The sequence below is a fragment of the Harmonia axyridis genome, chromosome X, assembly GCF_914767665.1.
Source record: "Harmonia axyridis chromosome X, icHarAxyr1.1, whole genome shotgun sequence".
NCBI classification, from domain to species: domain Eukaryota; kingdom Metazoa; phylum Arthropoda; class Insecta; order Coleoptera; family Coccinellidae; genus Harmonia; species Harmonia axyridis.
In genome coordinates this window covers 34540390-34552889 of record NC_059508.1, presented here as the reverse complement: position 1 = coordinate 34552889, position 12500 = coordinate 34540390, and the positions used below count along the sequence as shown (strand labels likewise).

Sequence of the window (12500 nt, the reverse complement as noted above, 5' to 3'; positions counted from 1 at the left end):
TAAATGTGGGTACGATCTAAGGAACCATAACTGATTTAATGAGCCTTTCGCGGTTTCACCTTAATTTGGCTTGTACTGAGACATGCATGGCTTAATCTTTGAGACAAGCATATGACTACTGGCAGGATCAACCAGGGAACTGCGTGCTTATACGATCGGTCCACGAGATTGCCGGTATGGCCAAACCCGTTCGCCTCTCGTCATGTGGCACTAGCCATGTCGATTGACTTCGACTAGCGCCGCACATCAGTAAGTGCAAGTCCTCGACGAAACGACGTAACAGCCCCCAGTCAGCATGAGACTCAAGCTATATATACATCATCATCATCTCGGACAAAACACCGATCAAAAATGAGAAAGTTTCTAGAAACAATCCCTCGCCAAGGCGTCCATATATAATACGAACCCCCGGCTATCAACTAATTTCTTATACACATTCCATCTCGACCCTTCGCTATACATGTGAATATAACGACACGGTGATTCGAGATTCAACAATATTTGTCGCTCGGAACGAATTGAGTGGTTGCAAATTTTTTGTGAACATAACCCGCAACGGGCAGAGGATCACGATTTTAAGGTTGGTCGCTTAAAGGCCATTCGACTACAAAGAGACGAAGCGGACCGCGACCTCGCTGCATGAGGTTGACGAAAGCGACCCAAGATGCGAAAGCCGAAACCAACACACCTTGCCAGTACCCAAACGCCGAGGTCGGATTCGGGTCTACCACTTACCAACTGAATATCATCCTAAAAAGAACTCCAAACAGTCTAGGACAGGACCCATTCTCCACCCCTTCTATATATGTCAGGAGAACCCCGGATTCCCCTCCAGACACGATTTAGCAAACTTTTCCCGATCGATCCGACCCACCGAGGCCGTTTCGACCGTTCGCCGCGCCTACTAGAGCTGATTTCTTCGGACTCCGATCAGAAAATCCGCCGATGCATGTCGTTAACACCTAGTCCGCCTCGTCCGATCGACCGAGGCCGTTTCGACCGTTCGCCGCGCCTACTAGAGCTGATTTCTTCGGACTCCGATCAGAAAATCCGCCGATGCATGTCGTTAACACCTAGTCCGCCTCGTCCGATCGATCTAGGCCGTCTCGAACCACCCATCGCGCATCGAAAGTCGCATCTCTCGAACTCCGATCCGGAAATCGGCCGATGCATCACGTTAACTATTTCTTATATATCTAATATAATATACATGGAGACGGTAAGAATTCTTTTAATCGAAGATATACATATACTTCTCATCAATATCCAAAAGCTTATCGAAAAATAAATTACTCAACTTTTACGTGAAGAATCGTTCACCCAAACCTTATCCCCTATATATGTCAGGAGAACCCAAGGTTCCCCTCCAGACACGATTTAGCAAACTTTTCCCGATCGATCCGACCCACCGAGGCCGTCTCGACCGTCCGCTGCGCCTACTAGGGCCGATTTCTTCGGACTCCGATCAGAAAATATACCGATGCATGTCGTTAACACCTAGTCCGCCTCGTCCGATCTATCTAAACAGTCTCGACGCACCCAACACTCTTTCAAAGTCGGATTACTCGGACTCAATCTGAAAATGGACCGATGCATGACGTCAACACTTAGCCCGCCTCGTCTGATCTATCTAAGCCATCTCGACCCACCCAACACGCCTTCCAAGTCGGATCACTCGGACTTCGATCTGAAAATCTCCGGACTCATTTTTATGAATATCCCCAGTCAGTAAGAACGTTATTTCGCCAATATATACCAACAATAAACCATATTCCAATAGCTGAACCAAAAATATAATTCCCGATCCAAACGTTCTGCATCGCCCAACGCGACCACCTTCCCTATATATGTCAGGAGAGCACAGGGTTCCCCTCCAGACAACACTTACGCTCTATCCCCGACTCTCGGTCGATCGATAGGCCAGGTCAGCGGTGTCTGTTTCGGCCGAAGCTCGGACTTTGGTCAAAATGTTCCGATACAAAATTTGAACCAAGATAGATACAGATATGATTCCTTCTTAAATATACGTTGATTATCGAACAGAATATGGTAAATATTTTGCGATGACCGAGGATTTCATGAATTTTTTTTTTTTTTCGAAAAAATTTTCTATTATCGGAATTTCCTCAAATTTCATTTGGTTGCCTCCTAATGCTTATTAAAAATGATAACCAACAATCAGAATCATTATTTATCATTTATTTCAATTTTTATAATGAAAAACGTTCACGTCCTTTCGCGCCTCTCGATCGTCGTTTACGTGATGCATCGGTCAGCCCTAGTTTACGTGGTGCATCGGTAAGATCGAGTTCACGTTCTGCATCGGTCTGCCCGAGTTTACGTGGTGCATCGGTAAGATCGAGATTACGTGGTGCATCGGTAAGATCGAGTTCACGTTCTGCATCGGTCTGCCTGAGTTTACGTGGTGCATCGGTATGATCGAGTTTACGTTCTGCATCGGTGTGATCTAGTTTACGTTGTGCATCGGTAAGATCGAGATTACGTGAAGCATCGGTATGATCGAGTTTACGTTCTGCATCGGTCTGGACTCTGAGATATATTTTCGACGTGAAAATGTTCCGATACAACTTTTGAACCAGGATAGTTAGAGAGATGATTTTTTCTGGGATGTACGTTGATTGGGGAATGGATTGTGGAAAATAACTTGCCATGACCGAGGTGTTCTCGAATTTTTTTTTTTTTTCGAAAAATATTTTCTGATTTTGGATTTCACTCAAATTTGATTTCGTTGCCTTCTAATGTGTTCTAAAAGAGTAAATCAGTAATCAGAATCGAAAAATATTTTTCGGATTTTTTTTTTTTTGAAAAAAAATTTTCTGATTTTGGAATTTCCTCAAATTTGATTTGGTTGCCTTCTAATGTGTTTTTAAAGCGTAAATCAGTAATCAGAATCAATATTCATTGTCGACTTTAATTTTTATAAGGAAAAATGTTCACGTCCTTAAACGCCTCCCCATCATTAGCCCGAGTCCAAGTCGATGTCAGTCCCGAGCGGACGGTGTCAGATACTACCTATCGCCCCGGTCTGGACTTGGCGAGGTATTTCGACGTGAAATGTTCCGATACAACTTTTGAACCAGGATAGTTAGAGAGATGATTTCTTCTATGTTGTACGTTGATTGTGGAATGGATTGTGGGAAATAACTTGCCATGACCCAGGTGTTCTTGAATTTTTTTTTTTTTCGAAAAAAATTTTCTGATCTTGAAATTTCCTCAAATCTGATTGCGTTGCCTTCTAATGTGTACTAAAAGAGTAAATCAGTAATCAGAATCAATATTCATTGTCGACTTTAATTTTTATAAGGAAAAATGTTCACGTCCTTAAACGCCTCTCCATCGTTACCCCGACTCCAAGACGATGTTAGACCGGAGCGGACGGTGTCAAATGCGACCGATCTCCCCGGTCTGGACTTAGCGAGATATTCCGACGTGAAATGTTCCGATACAAAAATTTAACTGTGATAGTTAGAGAGATGGTTCCTTTTGTGATGTACGTTGATTGTGTAATAGAATATGGAAATAAACTTGAGATGACCGAGGTCTTCTGGGATTTTTTTTTTTTTTCGAAAAATATTTTTCGATTTCGGAAATCCCTCAAATTTCATTGAGATATGTCCTAATGTGTTCTTAAAACTTAAATCAACAATCAGAATTAATATCCAAAAGTTATTTCATTTTTTATAAGGAAAAACGTTCACGTCCTTTCCGCTCCCAAAAAGTGAGATATCATAGAAAATATCGCTATATTTGTTGTTTACGGCCATACCACGCTGAAATTGCCAGTTCTCGTCAGAACACTGAAGCCGAGTTCTCGTCAGAACACTGTGCTGAGAGGTTATACCCAAAATCGCTCCGTAGAGATAGTTGTGGAATTTGTGAACGTTAAAACTGACCTGTGAAAGTGACCGTTGTGTTAGACCAGACGGCGCCAAGCCGCATTCCAGAGCCAAGAATAGACTGAGTGAGTGACGAAATTTTACCTGCTCGGGTCCGAAAGGCCCTGAAACGGCCGAGTTTCGCGTGAAACCGACCGCTTTTGAATTCCTTTTTGAAAGGAATTTCAAAAATTTTATCAGAACTTTATTAAAATGATGGACGACCAGGAAATGAAACTCCCTTCAGATTCATCTGATAATGAAACTGACCCCCCGAGAGTCGCCAAAAAGAGAAGTCGAGTTGGAGATGTGGAAAACCCAAACTTCACGCATCCAACAACATCTATCAGGAAAAGGAAGGACAAAAAGACAATCCCTGTAGAAATCAAAAATAAATTTAACTACCTCAATCCAAATGAGGTAGAAGTCAATGCAGCAACCGTTGAAATTAGAAAAAATCAACGGAAACCCCCGCCAATAGTGGTCAACGGCGTTTTCAAAAAACATAACAAAACGGTGGCCGACATAACGAAAGTTATAAATGGCAAATTTTATATTAAATACAGTGCCATGAACTCCACCGTCTACACCGAGACGGTAGAAGACAGAAAGAAACTAGAAAAATATTTTGATGAAAACGACGTGAAATACCACACCTACACCCCAAGGGAAGAAAAAACCCATGCATTTACGCTGAGGGGACTGGATTCTGATCCAGACCTGGAAGAGATTAAAACTGAACTCCAGGAACTAGGAATTCCGGTTGTGGAAATCCACAAACTAAAAGCAACGAAATCACCGGCGTACATGGTCGTCACCGGAAATACGATAACGCTCCGGAAAATACAGAAGGAAGTCCGCGTTATTAATTATACAGCCGTTCGGTGGAACAAGTACTACACAAAAAGGGAAGTAATCCAATGTCACAACTGCCAGATGTGGGGACATGCCACGGCCAACTGCCATAGGACCCCAAACTGCCTCAAGTGCGCGGAAAATCACGCGACTCGCGAGTGCCCAAAAACAATGAATACGCCGGCAAAGTGCGCGAACTGTTTCGGGAGTCACCCCGCAAACAGTACCGAGTGCGCGATTTACGTGAACATCTGCAACCGCAGGGCGAGGAACGCCAAAACCGCCGCCCCTGCCGCCCCCAAAGTTTACCGCGAAGCTCCAATCCCGGCCGTGAATGTCTGGGAAGAAAGGAGAAAGGCCCAAGAGGCCAAGCAAAAACCGGTAAGTGGCATGGCCAACCCCCAAACCACCCCCAAAACCCCAACTTCCCCCCCAACAAACAAAACTCATGACACAAACAACACAAATAACTTCCAAAACGCGTTTTACGAGCTGAAAAGCGAGTTCAACAGACTTAATCAATACGTGGACATACGACAACTACTGACAGACGTCAAAAGACTCAACCAGCAGCTGCAAAATGCAAGCCCCGCCGAAAGAAAGTACGTCATACTGGAATTCTTCCTCAATTTAAATGACTAAGTCATTAAAAATCGCGACTTGGAACGCGAATGGAGTCTCCCAAAAATTCCTGGAGATCTCCAATTTTCTAAATTACAACCAAATAGACATACTGACTATCAACGAGACAAAACTGAAAAACAACCACAAATTTTTCATTAAAGGATACCAGACATATAGGCAAGACAGACAAGACAACTCTGGATTCGGTGGAATCGCTATACTAGTTAAGAACATTATCGCATCCACCATTTTGCCTACCATCAACTGCACAATAGAGAACGCTAGCGTCCAGATTGATGGCAACTTAATCATAACGGCGGTGTATAATAGCCCCAGTCGCAAATTCAGTACCAACTGCCTAAGATTCCTATTTTCTAGGAAAAATAAAGTAATAGTTCTAGGCGATCTAAATGCTAAACACGAAGAATGGAACTGCAACTGCAGAAACACCAACGGAAATCGTCTATTCAGTTTCCTTGAAGCTAATGATGACGTAATTTTGAACATCCCTAACGGACACACTCATTTTCCAGACAATGGAAAAGCTCCGAGTACTATCGATTTAATACTCACTAAGAATATTAACTTGAATAGTATCCCGGACGCGAGTTGTCAGTTAGGGTCCGATCATAATCCAGTGATCTTCTCGGTCAATTATAGCAGCGAAAGAAACCCAACAAAATTAGTGTACGACTATTCGAACGCTGATTGGGCAAAATTTCGTACAATATTAGATAGTAAAATAACTATCAACAATAAAATCGAAACTGCTTCCGACATCGAACGGGAAATTGAAAAGTTTACGAAGGCCCTCAAGTACGCCCGCGATAAAACAATTTCCAAAAAACCGAGAGCTGAAGTAGCAGAAAAACTACCAGCCCATATTATCGACTTGATCAAGTTCAGGAATAAAATCAGAAAAAGGTGGCAATCCCACCAAAGACAAGTCGATAAAACACTCTTAAACTCATACACCCGCGAAATCCGAAACCACATAAAAATTTTCCAGAACGAAAGATGGGAACAGAAAATCTCCAGGCTAAATTCTAATAACAAAGATCTCTGGAAAACAGTCAAATCCAGTATTCAAAAATTCTCCCAAGTTCCCATCTTGGTCCAAAATTCCGCGAATTACATCACCGATAAAGAAAAAGCGGACGTACTTGCGGAAAACTTCGAAACCGCCCACCACATATCCCAGACCGATAGTCCAGAACAAGCAGACATACGGAAAAGAGTGGAAGACTTTATAAATTCGAACCGCTTCGTAAAGCCCGAAAATCATCTATTAACAAATCCATCGGAAATACGGGACGAAATTAAAAAGCTTCCACTAAACAAAGCGCCAGGAAAGGACGAAGTGGACAATAGACTGATCCGGAACCTATCCAGAAAGGCCATAGTTCAACTGAACTACATCATAAACGCTGTATTCAAATTTCAACACTGGCCTAGCTGTTGGAAAACAGCAGTAGTAACCCCTATCCCCAAAGCCGGGAAAGTCACAACTTCTCCCGGCAACTACCGTCCGATCAGTCTACTGTCTAACCTCAGCAAATTGACCGAGAAAATCCTGTTAGGAAAAATAAAACATGTAATGAAAAACAATAAAATTCGCGATGACCATCAATTTGGCTTCAAGGAAAAACACAGCTCGACACAGCAAATCTGCCGAATCGTAGTCGACGTAATAAATAGTTTCAATAATAAAAACCACACGGTCATGCTCCTCCTCGACATCGAAAAGGCGTTCGACAAAGTTTGGATAGAGGGGCTGACCTACAAATTAATAAAACTTAAATTCCCGAAATTCCTCATAAAGACCATTTACTCATATCTCAATAACAGAAAATTCATAGTACGCGTAGGGAATGAAACATCCGCGCCCAAAAATATAAAAGCAGGAATTGTGCAGGGATCAGTCCTTGGACCTAGATTATTCAATATCTACGTCCAGGATATCCCGAAACATAACAAAACAAAAATCGCCCTCTTCGCGGATGACACGGCCATATATGCCCACTCATCCAGCGCTGAAGACGCCAATCGCGAGCTGAAAAACCATCTCGAAGTACTTATCAATTACTTCGACAGATGGAAAATAAAACTGAATGAGACCAAAGCAGAGCAGATCGTGTTTAGCAGAAGACGGAATGAAAAAGTAATCTTAGACAAATTAAAAATCAATAATACGGAAATTGTTCCAAAAAGCTCCGTTAAATACCTGGGCATTGAATTGGACGAAAGGCTAAATTTCCACCGCCATATCAAAGCACAAATCCATAAAGGATACGCCATCAAAAAGATACTGCATCCTCTATTGTGCAGTAAAAGTATGCTGAATGAAAAAAACAAAATGCTCATTTACAAAACATACATCCGGCCAGTAGTCACATACGCTGCGCCGGCATTTTGTCACCTTAGGCCCTTTCCAATAAGGCCCATTCAAAACCTTCAAAACAAAATCCTAAGATTGGCCTTGAGCAAGCCGTATTACACTAGGATATCCAAACTACATGAACTCGCGGATATTCCAACCATCCGCGAGTACCTAAACAAAGTATCTAGCGATTTCTACGAATTCCAGTGTAAATCCAACGCACTGACAAGACAAATTACGAAAACGCGACTCCACGCATCCCCTCACCCCCTCCCGTACCAATTCCTTCCCATATTCCTTAAACCTCCCTAAAAACCCACCCCAAACACCCAAAAACCCCTATGAAAACCGCCATCTTCCAAGACCGGCCATGTCACATACCGACATTTTGAAAAATATGTCTTGACGACGAATCACAACGAAAGGTAGCGGCAGCCAATGCGAATGGCGTATCCATCGCCCTGTTATCGTAACAACCAATCGGTCCTACGGGTACTAGACCCAACAGCGACACGAACGGTGCTACGAGAAATGGGGACTGGCCACGACTAGCAAATGGCGGCCGTTAGCTGAATTGAGAATCGCCGTTTAGCATAACGGGAACCCCTTCCCAGACATGTATATAAAACTGTATATAAAAATTTGTAAATGATAAAACTGTACATAACTGTATATATATCCCCAACCCACCCCCCATCCCTCCCCAAATTACTTATATCAGGTTTTTTATTCCTAAATTTTTCCTGAAAATCCCCTATTATAATAAAATAAATAAATATACGATATCAAACAAAAATTCCCAAACACCCTGAAATTACTTAAAAATTTTTTATTATATGTATATGAAATGTAACTGATAATACCAGAATTATCTGGTAGGAACTGTATATAAACCCTTATTGTTGATTAACATGGCCTATATAGGCACATATCTGTAACTATCACAAAGACAAATAAAGACCATTTGAATTGAATTGAATTGAACACTGAAGCCAAGCAGCGTCGGGCGCGGTTAGTACTTGGATGGGTGACCGCTTGGGAACACCGCGTGCTGTAAGCTTTTTTTTTACGTTCTGCATCGGTCTGCCGAGATAACGTGGTGCATCGGTATGATCGAGTTTACGTTCTGCATCGGTAAGATCGAGATTACGTGATGCATCGGTAAGATTGAGATTACGTGGTGCATCGGTAAGATCGAGTTTACGTGGTGCATCGGTAAGATCCAATTCACGTTCTGCATCGGTAAGATCCAGTTCACGTGGTGCATCGGTAAGATCGAGATTACGTGGTGCATCGGTAAGATCGAGTTTACGTGGTGCATCGGTAAGATCCAATTCACGTTCTGCATCGGTAAGATCCAGTTCACGTGGTGCATCGGTAAGATTGAGATTACGTGGTGCATCGGTAAGATCGAGTTTACGTGGTGCATCGGTAAGATCCAATTCACGTTCTGCATCGGTAAGATCCAGTTCACGTGGTGCATCGGTAAGATTGAGATTACGTGGTGCATCGGTAAGATCGAGTTTACGTGGTGCATCGGTAAGATCCAATTCACGTTCTGCATCGGTAAGATCCAGTTCACGTGGTGCATCGGTAAGATCGAGATTACGTGGTGCATCGGTAAGATCGAGTTTACGTGGTGCATCGGTAAGATCCAATTCACGTTCTGCATCGGTAAGATCCAGATCACGTGGTGCATCGGTAAGATCGAGATTACGTGGTGCATCGGTAAGATCCAGTTCACGTGGTGCATCGGTAAGATGGAGATTACGTGGTGCATCGGTAAGATCGAGATTACGTGGTGCATCGGTAAGATCTACTTTACGTTCTGCATCGGTCTGCCCTTGTTTACGTGGTGCATCGGTAAGATCGAGATTACGTGAAGCATCGGTATGATCGAGTTTACGTTCTGCATCGGTCTGCCCGATATTACGTGGTGCATCGGTCTGCCCTAGTTTACGTGGTGCATCGGTTTGGACTTAGAGATATATTTTCGACGTGAAAATGTTCCGATACAACTTTTGAACCAGGATAGTTAGAGAGATGATTTTTTCTGGGATGTACGTGGATCGGGGAATGGATTGTGGGAAATAACTTGCCATGACCGAGGTGTCCTCGAATTTTTTTTTTTTTCGAAAAAAATTTTCTGATTGTGGAATTTTCTCAAATTTGATTTGGTTGCCTCCTAATGTGTTCTAAAAGAGTAAATCAGTAATCGGAATCGAAAAATATTTTTCGGATTTTTTTTTTTTTCGAAAAAAATTTTCTGATCGTGGAATTTCCTCAAATTCGATTTGGTTGCCTTCTAATGTGTTTTTAAAGCGTAAATCAGTAATCAGAATCAATATTCATTGTCGACTTTAATTTTTATAAGGAAAAATGTTCACGTCCTTAAACGCCTCCCCATCATCAGCCCGAGTCCAAGTCGATGTCAGTCCCGAGCGGACGGTGTCAGATACTACCTATCGCCGAGGTCTGGACTTGGCGAGATATTACGACGTGAAATGTTCCGATACAACTTTTGAACCAGGATAGTTAGAGAGATGATTTCTTCTATGTTGTACGTTGATTGTGGAATGAAATACGGAAAATAACTCGCCATGACCGAGGTGATTACGATTTTTTTTTTTTTTCGAAAAAAATTTTCTGATCGTGGAATTTTCTCAAATTTGATTTGGTTGCCTCCTTATATGTTCTAGTAGCGATAATCAACAATCAGAATCAAAATCCATGGTCGGGTTTGATTTTTATAAGGAAAAATGTTCACGTCCTTTTTTACAACCCCGACTCATTGACGATGTTAGAACCGAGCCGGCGGTGTCAGATACGACCGATCGCCCCGGTCCCGATCGTCATTTACGTTGTGCATCGGTCTGCCCGAGATTACGTGGTGCATCGGTATGATCGAGTTTACGTGGTGCATCGGTAAGATCCAATTCACGTTCTGCATCGGTAAGATCCAATTCACGTTCTGCATCGGTAAGATCCAGTTCACGTGGTGCATCGGTAAGATGGAGATTACGTGGTGCATCGGTAAGATCGAGATTACGTGGTGCATCGGTAAGATCTACTTTACGTTCTGCATCGGTCTGCCCTTGTTTACGTGGTGCATCGGTAAGATCGAGATTACGTGAAGCATCGGTATGATCGAGTTTACGTTCTGCATCGGTCTGCCCGATATTACGTGGTGCATCGGTCTGCCCTAGTTTACGTGGTGCATCGGTTTGGACTTAGAGATATATTTTCGACGTGAAAATGTTCCGATACAACTTTTGAACCAGGATAGTTAGAGAGATGATTTCTTCTATGTTGTACGTTGATTGTGGAATGAAATACGGAAAATAACTCGCCATGACCGAGGTGATTACGATTTTTTTTTTTTTTCGAAAAAAATTTTCTGATCGTGGAATTTTCTCAAATTTGATTTGGTTGCCTCCTTATATGTTCTAGTAGCGATAATCAACAATCAGAATCAAAATCCATGGTCGGGTTTGATTTTTATAAGGAAAAATGTTCACGTCCTTTTTTACAACCCCGACTCATTGACGATGTTAGAACCGAGCCGGCGGTGTCAGATACGACCGATCGCCCCGGTCCCGATCGTCATTTACGTTGTGCATCGGTCTGCCCGAGATTACGTGGTGCATCGGTCTGGACTTAGAGATATATTTTCGACGTGAAAATGTTCCGATACAACTTTTGAACTAGGATAGTTAGAGAGATGATTTTTTCTGGGATGTACGTTGATTGGGGAATGGATTGTGGGAAATAACTTGCCATGACCGAGGTGTTCTCGAATTTTTTTTTTTTTTTCGAAAAAAATTTTCTGATTGTGGAATTTTCTCAAATTTGATTTGGTTGCCTCCTAATGTGTTCTAATAGCGATAATCAACAATCAGAATCAAAATCCATGGTCGGGTTTGATTTTTATAAGGAATAATGTTCACGTCCTTTTTCGCCTATGTTCTTTTTCGACGTGAAAAGTTCCGATACAACTTTTGAACCAGGATAGTTAGAGAGATGATTTTTTCTGGGATGTATGTTGATTGACGTACGAAACTTGGAAAAAAAATAGAAAAGACCGAGGTACTCTAGAAAAAAAATTTATTGAAAATATTTTTTTGATTTCGGAATTAATTCGAAATTCATTCAGATGTCTTCTATCAATATCGCGAAAGAAAAATCAATAATCAGAATCGATATTCATCTAAGATTATTTCCTTTTGGATTGTGTTAACATTCGGTACGATCTTGTCTACGTGATGCATCGGTTTGTTTCTCGGCTCTTGTGAGCAAGTTGGACACTCGAGACGGCCTCCATCGATCGGATTAGGCGGGCTTTAATGTTAACGTGCTGTATCGGTGTGATCTTGTTTACGTCATGCATCGGTATAGCTTTAAATCGCGCCGTAAAGTCGTTCACGTCATGCATCGGTATCTTAAATCGCGCCGAAAAGTCGTTCACGTCATGCATCGGTATCTTAAATCGCGCCGTAAAGTCGTTCACGTCATGCATCGGTATCTTAAATCGAGCCGAAAAGTCGTTCACGTCATGCATCGGTGGCACAAAAAAAAGACGCCGATGCATGACGTGAGCCGACTTTTCGGCGCGATTTAAGATACCGATGCATGACGTGAACGACTTTACGGCGCGATTTAAGATACCGATGCATGACGTGAACCGACTTTTCGGCATGAAGTCAGCTAAAATTATCGTGTGCATCTTGGGTCGGTCCACGTACCGT

General features: G+C 42.3%; 1 non-coding gene across 1 annotated transcript in view; it reads right to left on the bottom strand.

Moving 5' to 3' along the window:
- The window catches only part of LOC123687495, a 1906-nt gene extending 1768 nt beyond the window's left edge, over window positions 1-138 (bottom strand). The window contains exon 1 of the ribosomal RNA XR_006749217.1: window positions 1-138. This exon is cut by the window's left edge and continues 1768 nt beyond it. This is a non-coding gene — a ribosomal RNA (small subunit ribosomal RNA).
- Between the last annotated feature and the right edge of the window lie 12362 nt (window positions 139-12500).